We start from the raw sequence: 12920 nt of genomic DNA on the forward strand, positions 1-12920 counted from the left end.
TTTGTTCGTTTGTGTGTAGTTATTTGATGGTGCAGTTTGACCACCTGAGGAGGGGGATTGGTGTGAGGCACATCAGTATTTACAGACCTAACAGTGAACATCCCTCTTCTCTCATCCCAGGCTTACATAATTTTTTGGGTTGAAAAAAAAAAAAAAAGAGAAAAAAAAAAAGAGAATAAAGGTATCAAGTGCAGAATTAAAAAAAGAAATAAAATAAAAATCCAGATTCTTTTGGCCACCCTGGCTGAGAAACCATGCCTTTTCTTCCCTTAAAAGCCCAAATTGAAATACCATATGTAAGCCATCAGCATAATTCAAATGTGTGAAAAATAACCAGCCTCTTCTTTTATTGTCCCTCCTCAACCTCCCATCTCTTTATTTTTCTGCTGTGGCTCAGCCCTGTGTTAGGTGAGCCCTGAGAGGTGATGGGGAACATCCTGAGCCACCTGTTCCCAGCAGCCTCAGGAAGATGGGCTGCACCAGGAGACAGGCTCCTGGGGGAGGCTCAGCCCTTTGTAATTAGGACAATCAATTATCGACTCATACAAAAGCCTGAGAGAGGGAGAGAGAAAGGTTTTTGCAGCTTGATCAGTAGTGTGTTCAGTTGCAGGGGGCTTTTTTCTTTTTTATTTTTGTCTCATTTTGTTTTCCCTTGACGCTTCAAGAAAAAGCACTGTGAAATCCTTTGATGTCTGGGAAGCTGGAAGCTAGATCTGCTCCTCACCTAGGTGAGTGCCTTTTGCTGGTATCTTCCTTGTATCTGACCTGGCTGGTGAAGTGTTTCTTTGCAAAAATGAAGCCCCTACAGAAGGTGGGACTGGACAAGCCTTGCTTAGATGTGACTGAGATGTCCCCTCCGCTGGCACAGCTCTGGCATCCTGCTGCCTGGTTTATGGGCAGGCCTTGGGGCTAGCGATGATGCAGTGATGGTCTTTGTGCTTGGTACGTGGTCTGACTTTGCTTGGCTTGCTTCAAGGAGTTCACCAGACCTGTGAATCGCAACAACACCTGCAGTAGGCAGAGGTGCAGATTCCTACCACATACAGGGCTCTGAAAGTCTTACTGTTGGCTTTAGGTTTCCACAGCAGCTGGTAGGTGCTAGAAGTCCTTCCACAGGCCTTTGGCCTCCAGGGACAGTCTTCCCTGTTAGGATTATCCTTTCAACCCCCCTTTGTTCCCTTTTCACCCTCTCCCATGGCATGTCCCCTCTGCCCCCTGGCAGTGTTCCCTCCCACACACCTCCCGCTCCATCCGAGCTCACCGCAGGGCCCACGTCCCTGCTCTGTCTTCCCTACAATTTCCCTGGGATCCCACATCCTGGGAAGCTGTCCCGGGGAGCCTTCCCATGAGCTCTGTTCTTAGAAGTCCTCTGTGCTTTGGTGCCTCCAGTTGATGACTTGTGCTGGTGAAAACTCTGGACACAACCTAATTCCCAGCTCCGCATTGGTTTCTTACCCCGATGCCCTCTGGAGGGGCAAACCCAGATTGAAGATGACAGTTGAGCTGCTTTAGTTGATCAGCAGCATTTCTTGCTTCGTTTCAGGGGTGTTTTCCCCCAGGGGTCCCTCAATCCCCAGAGGCAGGGCGGTGCAGGCAGCTGCCCCCAGGGGGGAGATGTTTTTGCTCCCCCCCTCCCAGGAGGGGGAAGCGAGAGGCGAGCAGCTGGGAGATGAGGAAATGAGGAGTGCTGAGGCGATGGGAATGTCCCACTCATCTGCCATCTTCTAAAGAGGGTTTTTCTCTTTTTTTTTTTGGCAATGTTATGAGAGGTGGAAGTGAAAGGCAGAAGGAAGTTGCTGGGGGTGTGGAGGAACACAGCTGCTCTGGGGAAGTGCTGGCTGAAGGCTACAGAGCCCCCCCGGCCTGCCTGGGTGCTGCAGGCTGCCGGGGGACGGTGGAGGCATGTCCTAGCCCTGTGCTGTGTTGCTACCCTGTGTGCCTGTCCCGCTGCTGGTGGCTCCAGGGGGTCTCCAGGCAGAAACAACGTAGGGGCAGAGAGGGGGGGAAAAAAAAAAAGCCTTTTAAAGGCTATTTCTGCATGTGTCAGGGCAGGGATGCTCCCAGCAGCATCCTGGGCATCATTACCTGTCCTGCAGAGAAGCAGCGAGCGGTGTTTGGGATTGGCCTTTTCACGGCAAACACCCCTGGGGTACTTGGCACGTGGATGTACTGCATCAGCGACATTGCTTTCTCTCAGTTAGAGTATTACCACCCAAAACACAGAGCAGATGGGTGCATGTGGGCATTCAAAGCAGAGCTGTCCTCCACAGGAGCTCTTTTCAGGGCTCTTTCTTTTCCAAAAAAATAAAATAAAAAAATGAGTAAGTATGAGCCTTCTCAGGGAGGTTTAAGTCTAAAAGGGGGAAAAATAAATGAATGTTTTCTTATTGAATATTTCTGGGAATGTGCAGACTCCCTTGTTTACTTTTTTATAATAATAACTTGTGTACTTTCAGTGGCTCCCGTTCAACAAAATAATTAAATGTATGCTGAAGTCCAGTTAGGAAAAGTACAGCTTTTAAGAGTGTGCTTTGTGTCCAAGGCCAGGCAGAGCGGGGCAGCGGCTTGAGCGCCACTGAGGCGCCGCAGCCAGATGTGCTGCGGGATGACCCCTGAGGGCAGGGGGAAGCCACCCACACGCTGTTAGGGATGTGCTCCCTGCTCTGCTGCTGTACGGAAGCGCTCCTTGCTACACATGGCTTGCTGGAAGCCATCGCACCTGCTGGCTGCTGCCTCAGAGGGAGCGCAAAGGAAAATGCCAGGTGAGGTTAGCGCTGGGGAAGGGTGGGCTCAAAGGAGCCATCGGGATCCGAGGCAGCCAGCTGCGGCTCAGGCAACACGTGTGGTTTTCCTTCGGAGTGCTTTTCGGTGACACGTTTGAGAGACTTTGCAGAAATCTGTAAAATTCCTTGAATAAAAATATCTGAGGGTACTTTCAACAGCTACTGATGCCTCAATGTTTTGTAATGTTTTCGAGTAAGTGCTTTGCAGAAGTTCAGCACTGTTCCCCAGAAAGGTCACCCGCTGTGAACACAGAGCGGTAGCAGGTATCCAGTGAGCCTGCAGGGCATGGGGACATCCCCTGCAGAGGCAGCCCAGCCCTCCGAAGGATCCGTTCCTTCCTCCTGGGAAGGAACATGGCCATTCAAGACACTGGCAAAGTTCTTACAGAGTTCACAAGTGGGCCCAGGCACGTCTCTTTCCTGCTTACCCTTGATGTGTCTGTGGTTTTTCACAGGTTGGCTTCCTCCTAGGCTTCGAGCTTGCAGCCTGTCTTCTCTCTCTGTTCAGTCAGTTCTTTCCAATGGGGCCTGACTTCTGAAGGCACACCTGTTTTTTCCATACACCGCTTGTGCATCAAGCTCTGTTGTTTGTGACAAATGCAAAGCTGGTTATATTTTGACCATTGCTTTTGGAGGAGAATCAAGATCTCCGGTTTGGAAAATAATTGTGCAGAACCTGGAGGCCCTCCGAGGGTGCTCGTTGAATTTTTGGTTTTGTGGAGGCAGGTGGATGAACTCAGATTTCAGGACTTGCATCAGTGATTCTGTGTAGCTCTTCTAGCATTCTGCCTTTGGTTTAAAGCGGATAAGTGACCTATTTCAGCGACCATTAGGTGGAAAACTGTACACCCTGCAAGTATGGCAGCACTATTCACATACATACAGCACTCCTAGAGCTGCTGGCCCCATAAGGAGCCTGAGGATGGCTCTGCAGAGAGGTGAAGTGATGGTCACAGCAGTCCTGACCTTATAATTCAAGCTCATTTTATAACGCTAGTCTGAGGATGCATGAAGCTGCTGTAAGCAGTAGGCTTCCTACTTCATATAATTGGCACGGTGTGCATGCAGTGCCGTCAGTAGTGTTCATTGCTTTGGGCACTGGTCAGGCTCACACGGCGGTGTGCCTTCCAGCTTGGTGCCTCTGGGCACCCTGGGGCTGGCCGGGGCATCCTACCAAGTCTGGTCCTACAACTGGACAGGGAACCTCAGCCTTCTTATCCTGCAGACCCCAGACTGCTTGGCTACAACACTTACAGACGAGTCCCTGACAGTGGTGTGTCCATCCCCGCACTCAGTGGGACCCGATTTTGCAATTTTGGTTCCCGTGGATGACAGTGACACACCCCATTAATCACCCACACAGATGTGAACTGGCACCAGCAAGTAACTAGACGAGCACAAGTGGCTGGTTCCTTTCCTTAGCTCGTAACTAAAGCGCAGGAAGAAGTGGGATAAACAAAGCAAAGCTGCAGAGCAGTCACGCAAGGCAAAGGGAACCAAGGCGCATCAGCAGAAAGTGCTCTGGGACAACACCAGCTGCGAGCACTCGAGGGTCAGGAAATGCTGCTCCTCACCAAGCTCACGGTGCGACTGGGTATGGCCGGAAACAGGCTGGGGGCGAGGCGCTGCTGTGCCTTTCATTTGCTCAGCATATTTTTCTCTTTTTATGTAAAACCAGCAAATGGGGAACTTAGCTACTTTTCTCATAAGATATTTCTACTGCAGGATTGTTTGTTTTCTTGTTCTGGGCTCTTTTTACCTTCTTGTGCTGCTGTTATCCTGAATTCTGGGGAAACAGTGATAAAATGGCGCGTGCTCCAAGCTTTTCTGACATCCCTGTGAAGCTACCGAGGCCTGAGTTGAGTTACAAAAGAAAGGACTCTGAGCTGGGTTAGCTAGCTGGGGTCTCTGCAGCAAGGGGCTGTGCCAGAGCATCCAGGCCCCCCAGGACTGGCAGCATTGCACCAGGGTGCTCACATGCAGGGTCTGGCAGGCTGCCGCACTGACATACACAGGAACGAACCCTTTCTCTAGGAAAAAAAAATAGTGTGTCTACAGAGACTGAGAGTCTCACAGAGGAGACAGGGCTAGATGAGGATCTCTGTCCCACCTGCCTGGGGGTGACGCTGGGGAGATGTTGCAGGATGCTCTTGCTCACTTGCTTTGTAGCAAGAAGCCACTACAGCCTTCTCTCAGACCTGCTCACCTCGGGCAAGGTGTCAAAGCGAGTGTGCAGGCCCATGGCTCACTGGTCCCTATGTCCCCCGCAGGCCCCTGCAGCTTTGCCACGCTGCCAGGAGCTCAGATCAGCTCTGTGCACCTCAGTGCTGACTGTGAGCCATGGCGGAGCTGTGCAGGCCCGAAAAGCTCCTGGGGTGGGCAGGCTTGGCAGAAGGCCTGCTTGGGGCTCACAGACAGGGCCATGAGTGCTGGCCACCACTGGCTGTGTGGCTGCTGCCACCGTGGAGCTCTGCCTGTCTTTTGGGGAGCCTCCCTGTCTTTAGGGAGGTAGAAACCAGGTGGTCTGGGGGAAAAGCAATGTGCTGACATGCATCTTCTCTGAGTAATCTGCCCCCACTAAGTACCTTTACAGTACGAAGTGCAGCTTCATTTCCAGCTTAACAGTTTCTGAAGCAATGCCATTGCCTCTTTGTTTGTTAGGTTTCCTGACCCTCCCCTGAGTGAGCTGGCTTGTTGGGAAGCTGTGTCCCTCTTCCTCTGCCTGCCACCAAGGGATGGCACTGAGGGTCAGAAGTGCCTGGTCAGGATGCTCTGTGCCCACTGCATAAAGCCTTGCAGAAAGCAAGGTGATGCTGAGATGTCTGGGGGCTCTTTTACTGAGCGGAGCAGTCCACATCATACTGGAGACCTTTAAAAAAAAAAAAAAGCTAGGAAGAAATTGGCCATGGGTAGCCCTGAAGTGAGGTGGTGGCTGCCAGGGGAGAAATAGCAGGCCTTTGGTTCAGTGGGATGAAGGCTTCAGAAAGCTGTGGGAGGACGTGCCTGGGAAATCAAAGGGTTGCCTTCATCTGGGCTCTTCCTACTGCCTTTTGGTCTTTGATGCTTTGTTTTAATGTGACGCTTAGGTCCTAATAATGGGAATCAGGGGAAACTGAGGCTGGGCATACCCAGGGAGAGCACAAAGCACTGGGATGGGCAGGGCTGATGGGCAGGGAGGGATGCTGAGCATGGGGATGCGTGTTTCTGCCCTGCACAAACAACTTGAGGATGCTGCAGGGCACCGGGGAGCCAGGGAAATGCGATGAGTAGCGCTCGGAGTAGGTGGTCCCAGGCCTGCCGCCCAAATGTTCCTCCCAAGCTACTATATCTGGACACCACAAGCGAGTGACTTCACTCTCCTGGTTGAAAACAGGCCCCCTAAAGCTTCAGCCCCGGCTGCTGACGCTCGCCCAGCAGTGACCCTCGCCTCCTGTGGCACGGGGGCTGCCCGCGAGCCGAGGGCTGCGGAGCCGTGTCGCTCCCCACCTAATTGTAACCAGATTCCCCTAGAAATGTCTGCTGAAATATTTATAAATACCATAGCCAGCAGCTGCTAATGCCAAACAGGAAATTTTAAGCTGAACAAACTTTTCCACGTTTCTAAGTGGGAAAAGTAAACTGTAGCTAAGATCTATTTTTTTAATAATAAAAAAAAGTCTAAATAGCAACAGGCTTCCACTGCTTCATAGCCTCAAAACAGTTCATGATTCTTGAAGTGTTGGTCCCTTCCAGACAGCCCATTTTCTGTACACAGTATGTCTGCACGGCAATATGGAAGGAGGTTATCTTAATTAAAAAAAAATAATAAAAAATGGAAAAAAAGCCTTATACCTCAATGTTAGCAGTTGTGCTGTATGATGTGACAGGCTGGTTAATGATAAAATCTTTAAGTTAGGGCTGTTTGTGGCCAGAAAAGGGCTTTTGGAAAGCTTTCAGTAATGGTATGTGTGTTGTACCTGCTCTCATGGTAGCTATCCATCTCAGGGGATTGGCATTTTCAAGCCCTTAATGTGCTTTTGAGGGAAAACTATGCAGAACTTGAATGGAAAGCAGTGAGTCAGGGACGAGGCCAGTGTGAGCAGCAGACACCTGAGGGAAATGAACTCCTTTGGGCTCATATCTGGTTCTTCATGCTTGGGGCTTTTTTTTTTCCCCTCAAGCTTTTTGTTTTCTAGGATTTTCTTGTTTCTGCTCATTCATTATTTGGTATTGAGATATTTTGGAGCTCTATGAAATGGAAAAAAAATCTAACACCAAATCTTTGTGGAATTGTTTTAAACAGCTTCTGCCATTTATGAAGTCACTAAATTCCATCTTCAGGCAAAAGGCATTATTAAGCTTTTAAAAAGTGATTTATGTCATTTCATAGTCAAAGGTGTTGACGTAGAGATGAAATGATTCCAATGTCCTTTCTGTATATTTTGTAATCATACTCTTCAAATCAAGCATCTTCAAAATGAAGAGGAGAAGTACAGAGCTATAAACTGGAGTATTTATTGAAATAACCTCCTCCATCCCTGCTACAGCCTTCATATTTAGATATTTTTAAGAGCTTCAGCAGTGAGCTCTTATTATGGTGCAATAATGGAAAGAGAAGAGTTTTCTAAAATTTTGTTCTGATGCTGAGACTTTATTACTTTCAAATTCTCTTGGTAGCAAATCCTCATCCACGTCTATGATTTAATTCTCTTTTGAATGAGTCAATGGTGGGCAGTGAGCTTGGCTGGAGGAGCGCACAGGCTGAGTTGCACTTCATTGTCTGGGTGGTTTTCAGTGAGCAGCATGCCTGTTAAGAGGCCAAAAAATTGTAAAAGGAAATGAACTTTTAAGGATTCCTGTAAATTCCAGCAACGAACAGCAGTGGGATCTCAGGAAGGCTTTATTATGGTATAAAATATGGAGCTCTGCAGCAAATTTATTCATAGAGTGCATTGGAGTAGAAAAGCTATCTGGTTCAGTCCTGGGAGGAAAGTAGAGCACCCAGGTGGGCAATGCTGGGTGCACGAGAGAAAAGAGGCCTGTGCGATTGCTTTTTCTGTACTTTTATGCTGTCACTGCAGATACTATATGGAAAACAAAATTTTTTCATCAGCTGGGAAGATACCCTAGGAGCCAAGCCCAAAGGTGGGGACGGTTGGACAGTATCCACAGAAATGTTCTCAGTTGCAGGGGTTTTAAACAGGCTAGCTTCGTAGTTGTTTGTCACCACATAATCCTGCAGCTCCCTTTAATGTTGCATCTCCTTCAGCGTGCAGATTTGCTAAGGGCTTTGCTAAGGTTTGCAAAGCCTGCCATGCTTGAGTGATTTTTCCCTTGAGAAGTGTCCAGAAGTGTTTGTCCTGTTGCATACGGTGAATATCTATCTGAGACCTTGCATCACCCGTAACAGAAGCTTGATTTCTGCTTTCAGGTCCTGTCTGAGGGTATGGGCAATGCACAGACCCCCTGGCAGCTCTGTGTTGTGGCACCCTCCTGCCATCCCCTCCGAAGCGTCCCTGGGTTTTCTTTCCCTGCCTGAGACACCCAGCTCCCTGGGCCAGGCATGGCAGTGTGAGTCATGGGTTCTTCATGTTCTCCTATCCGGAGCAAATCTAACTCAAAGCAGACGCTTGGTGGGAATGAAGTGTCCCTCTGAGCCTCTGCAGATGTGTAGGCAGGCAGGAGGGGCACAGCATAGCAGAGAAAAATGTTTTGTCTGCCTCCTAGTTAGTGTTTGGGCCCCAGGTGTCACCAGGTGAGGCTTGTGAAAGTGGTTAAGGTATTTCACTGCTGCTGCCTTTGCTCTTTCATGTTCCCTTCAATAGAGACTTGCTGGGGTGCTCAGCTGGCTGCTGCTGCCCACGTACCTTCCCTCCAGAGCTGTGGTTCTCCAGAAGACTTAGTGATGGTTTTACCCAGTGGTAGGTCAAAGCCTTGACATGGATCTCGCAGGCACATGTAGATGAGGAGATGACCGAACGTCTGTTTCCCTGCTTTCGTGCATCAGTGCTGCTGGAATAGCCTCGTCCCTTTGTAGCACGCTGTCCTGTCACCCGTGTTTGTGTGCAGATGTCTCCTGGGGCAGCTCCTTCCCAGACCACAGGGATTCAGCAACACACGCACGTAAAAGAAAGCAATTCAGCTGAGGTCAGACACCAGGGCTGTGGCAAGGAGGAGGTCCCTTTACTAGTTTTGAAAGGCCATCAATGAAATCCCTTTTCTGCATAATTTATGAGGAAAAAATCTGGCTGCCTACATTAAGCTCTGTGATGCTGTCTGGTTTGGGGCTGCAGACTGCTTTTAAGTCTCTGCCCATCAGCTTGAATGGGCATTGCCTGACCCCTTCCCATCTTTTTATTTATTTTAGTGGAAATGTCAGAATAATACTGTCATACTTATTCTCTCAATCTTGCCATGATTACTAGGGAATGGCAGGGATACAGCAAGGCTGAGAGCATTTGTGTGTGTGTTGGGGGGGGGGGGGAACCCACATGGAAGTAGGTAACTGTGTCCCCAAAACCAAAGCTGCAGACAACAGTAAACCAGTGCTCCAGACAACAAATACTGACTCATGAAGACATTGCCCTGCACTGCCCACTGCCAAACACAAGCTTACAGATGGTTCAGTGTAAGGGATCACCATGACAGCCTGGATGGCAAGACACGAAAAAAGGAACGAGCTATGCATCTAATATTACAGCTGTCCACTGTGGCTTGGGTTGTTTAAGGTAAAGGCAAACTGAAATGTCCATAAGAGTAGGAAGAAAGCAGCTGGCCACAGCCCCGTGTGCCAGGTCCCTGCTGAGGTGGCATTGCTCCACCATGCCTTGGGCGCTGGACTTACAGCACTGGAGGAGCTGTCCTGGAATTTTTATGACATTTAGAAGAGAATTAGATCTGCTTCAGGAATTTTCCAGTGAAACATTTCTTTGCTGGGAAATGTGGATTCGCTGAAACCATAGCTTTGTGAAAAGTAAAATGAGACAAGCGTTCTCATTGTACCTAATAGCCCACCCGTGGTACGAGGGGTGGAGACCATCACAGCACAACTCCCACTGGAGTTTGAGAAACAGCTGCTGGTATTTCAGGCTGGATTTAGGCTGGAGGAGCTCACCCACACCTCAGGTGCAGATTAGTGATACATTTTGTCCTTTCAGTGAGAGATGCAGGAGGTGTCCCAGCTCTCTGCATGGGTTTGGGAAGCTCCAGGAACAGAACATTGGGGAGTATCGGTACTGGCTGCTCATGAGGGATGGCAGCTGGTTAGAGAGGGATGGAGAAGAGGAATGACCAGCTCCTGGTTTGGGGACTGCTCTGCAAAGGATGGCTTTTTCTACTCTGCTGGGGGCTTTAGCTGAGTCAGTCTGTCCTGCTGCAAGTGGGATAGCATCTTGAAATAGATTTTACCTTATAGGAGCCTTGATTAATCAATTAGACTCTCAGAACTGGGTCCATCAGAAAGAATAAGGCTCTGCTGCAGTTGCTCCTACTCACATCCCTACAACAGCATGCAGCATGGGCTGTAGGATAGGACAGAAGGCTTGGGAACAAAAGCAGAATGAGATTACTGTGGCCATCAGCCCAAGTTAGCAGCCTGAACACCCACATCCTGGTAATTCTGGGCTTATCAGTTATGTGAATTGTAGTGTATGCACATTGCCGGGCTGACACAGCCTGGATGTTAATGCCTTGTGGTGATCTGTATGTGCCGTAACAAAACAAAAATATAAATATATAATACATAATATGTATTTGTTAGTTCTGCTGTTACAAAAGAGATCTGCCCACCAGGTATCTATTCATAGAGGGAACACGCTGCATACGTGAGTTATCTGCTCTTAGCCCACTCCTTCATGGAGAGAAATTTGTACCTTCTGTTTCCCTTGTTATTTTTGACCAGGACAGGAACTCGAGGATATGCAAGTGTGAGCTAGCCAACAGCACACCTGCCCATGGCCCCTCCAGCGACAGCAGTGGCCCTGCCTCTGCCTAGTGGCAGCTCCTGGCTTCATCCCTCCCTCCCCATCCCAACCTCATCGAGCTCTCCTGCAGACCTTGGTTTTGTGCTTGGCGTGATGCTGAAGCTGAGCCGCAAATGCCTTTGCTATGTCAGCTATGTCTTTCCATTTGAGTAAACTGCCTACATCAATTTATATGTATTTTAACACACCTAATATAAGTACCTAAATAAAGACATAATATGGTATTTTAACACTGATGTTACATCTATAGCAGACCCATTCAGATAATAAGTGTACGTTCATGTTAGCATGGCTTTTCAAACCATGGCACAGGGTCTATTTGTGAACGATTACCTGTCTTTTTGCCACTATGTGCGTATGGGATGCAGACGTCTGTAAAGTTTTAGTCTCCCATGGCTGTAAGTACTGCTTGCTTAATACTGGCAAAGCCTCTGGAATTTGTCTGTGCCTCATCTGCTGGATTTTAATGAGGGTTTTTTCTCCATCCCTCTACATTTTGCACATACAGATGCCTTGCATTTTATGAGTTTTATGTAAAAAATAAACCACCACGGTAAGGTAGTAGTATAATTCTGTCTACTCTAGACTCCATCCACATTTTTCTGGTTCTGGTAATCTGTTCCTGGAGATTAGATAGCCATGTTTCTGGCAGTCAAATATATCACAAGTGTCACACAATTACTGTAGGTACAGAGCTGCTGTCACTTGAAGCAAGCCTGTGATTTCACTTGCAAGAAGGTGCCTGTAATTGGAACCACCTGCATGCTCTAAAGCCAGGAGCTTTTTGGCTTCAACACGGTTTTACTGAGAACTCTAATGCAATTACTTATGTGAACTAATCTGTAAAGGATGTTTTTCTGTTGTCTCTGTTAATTGCTTCCAGCTCATGGCATGGAAAAGTTATTGTCCCTGTGAGGCCACAGGGAAAAGGGAAAGGAGGAATGTCAAAGCAAATGGAAGGTTTGGATGAATGTAGTAGGCACTTGGGTTTTTTCCTCTTACTCCTGCATTCATCAAGTCATGGGAACAAAGGTAAAAAAAAAATAAAATAAATACTTAAGTCAAACTAAGTACAGCAGACTTTTGTCAGCCACAGGGCAGCTGCTAACTGTTCTGTTGCTGCAAAGCTTTCTTAAAATGGGTCATCGGGGTCCCCAGGGATCTTTTACTGCCTAGGAGCAAATCCTCAGTCTCCCTTGTGTGTCTGGTACGGACAATTGGCTGTGCTAATGGTTTTTGTGGCACTCCTCTCTTTCCAGAGATCCTGCGGACAGACTTACTGTCCCAGGATGGCTGCTCTGGGATCCTGGGGCTTCCCCAAGCCATTTGGCTGCTCTCAGCAGCCACCAGCGCACAATGTGGCCACCAGCAACTTCCAGCCCAAACATTCAAATGTTGGGAGCCACGGGGAGTATCTTTGAAGCTACTTCAGGCTGGCTTGTCCAACATAGCCATGTACTAGTGTGGGGAGCTTGGAGTGCAGCTGAGCTACTGGTGTTTGAGCCTCTGACTACAGAAAGAAGGCCAAGTCCTCAGCTTTGCTGAGCGTCTAAGGCGCTTACTGCCCACACTCACTTTTTCCTTAAGCTTCAACATGGGAAATATCCGTGGATGCACTCATGGCACTTGAGCAAAAAGGCTCTGTACGTGGAGCCTGATGCTTGGAGAACTCCCTGTTCTTGAGGGGTGTTGGAAGCTGTGCCCGAATTCCCTGTGTCTCTGAAGACTTCAACCAATTTCAACCATGCATGTCAACACTAGGATCTGAAAGCAGCTGCACTGAAGAAATGTTCCCAGATAAAAATGACTCATTAGCAGAGCCTGGGTTGAGGCCATGATTATTTTGAATCAAGCACCACTTGTCCTGTCTCCAGCAGCCGGTCTGTTCCAGGGAGGCTACACGGGATAGATGACCTTTGTTCATTAACACATGGGCATCCCTCCCCGGCAGTAGCTTTCATATGCTGAAATTACTCACTTGACATCCAAATATTAATGGAAAATGTCTTTTTAATACTGAAAGCTATTCCATTCTCGCATTGATGTCCAAGCCATAGCCTTTTGGATGTCCTTCTGACATGCTGCTGCTTTCTCCAAAGAAACTATCTCCTGCAAATTGTATGTGGTTAATTGGAAAGGAATGCCGCTCTGAAGCACTTAGATCATGAAGATGCTT

General features: G+C 48.3%; 1 protein-coding gene across 1 annotated transcript in view; it reads left to right on the forward strand.

Moving 5' to 3' along the window:
• Nucleotides 1-626: 626 nt before the first annotated feature.
• SMAD5 (SMAD family member 5) overlaps nucleotides 627-12920 on the forward strand; it is a 74427-nt gene continuing 62133 nt past the window's right edge. The window contains exon 1 of the mRNA XM_013175873.3: nucleotides 627-728. The gene's annotated coding sequence lies outside the window, so the exon portion shown is untranslated. The remainder of the gene's footprint in view (nucleotides 729-12920) is intronic.

This window comes from Anser cygnoides, chromosome 14 (assembly GCF_040182565.1).
Source record: "Anser cygnoides isolate HZ-2024a breed goose chromosome 14, Taihu_goose_T2T_genome, whole genome shotgun sequence".
NCBI lineage: Eukaryota > Metazoa > Chordata > Aves > Anseriformes > Anatidae > Anser > Anser cygnoides.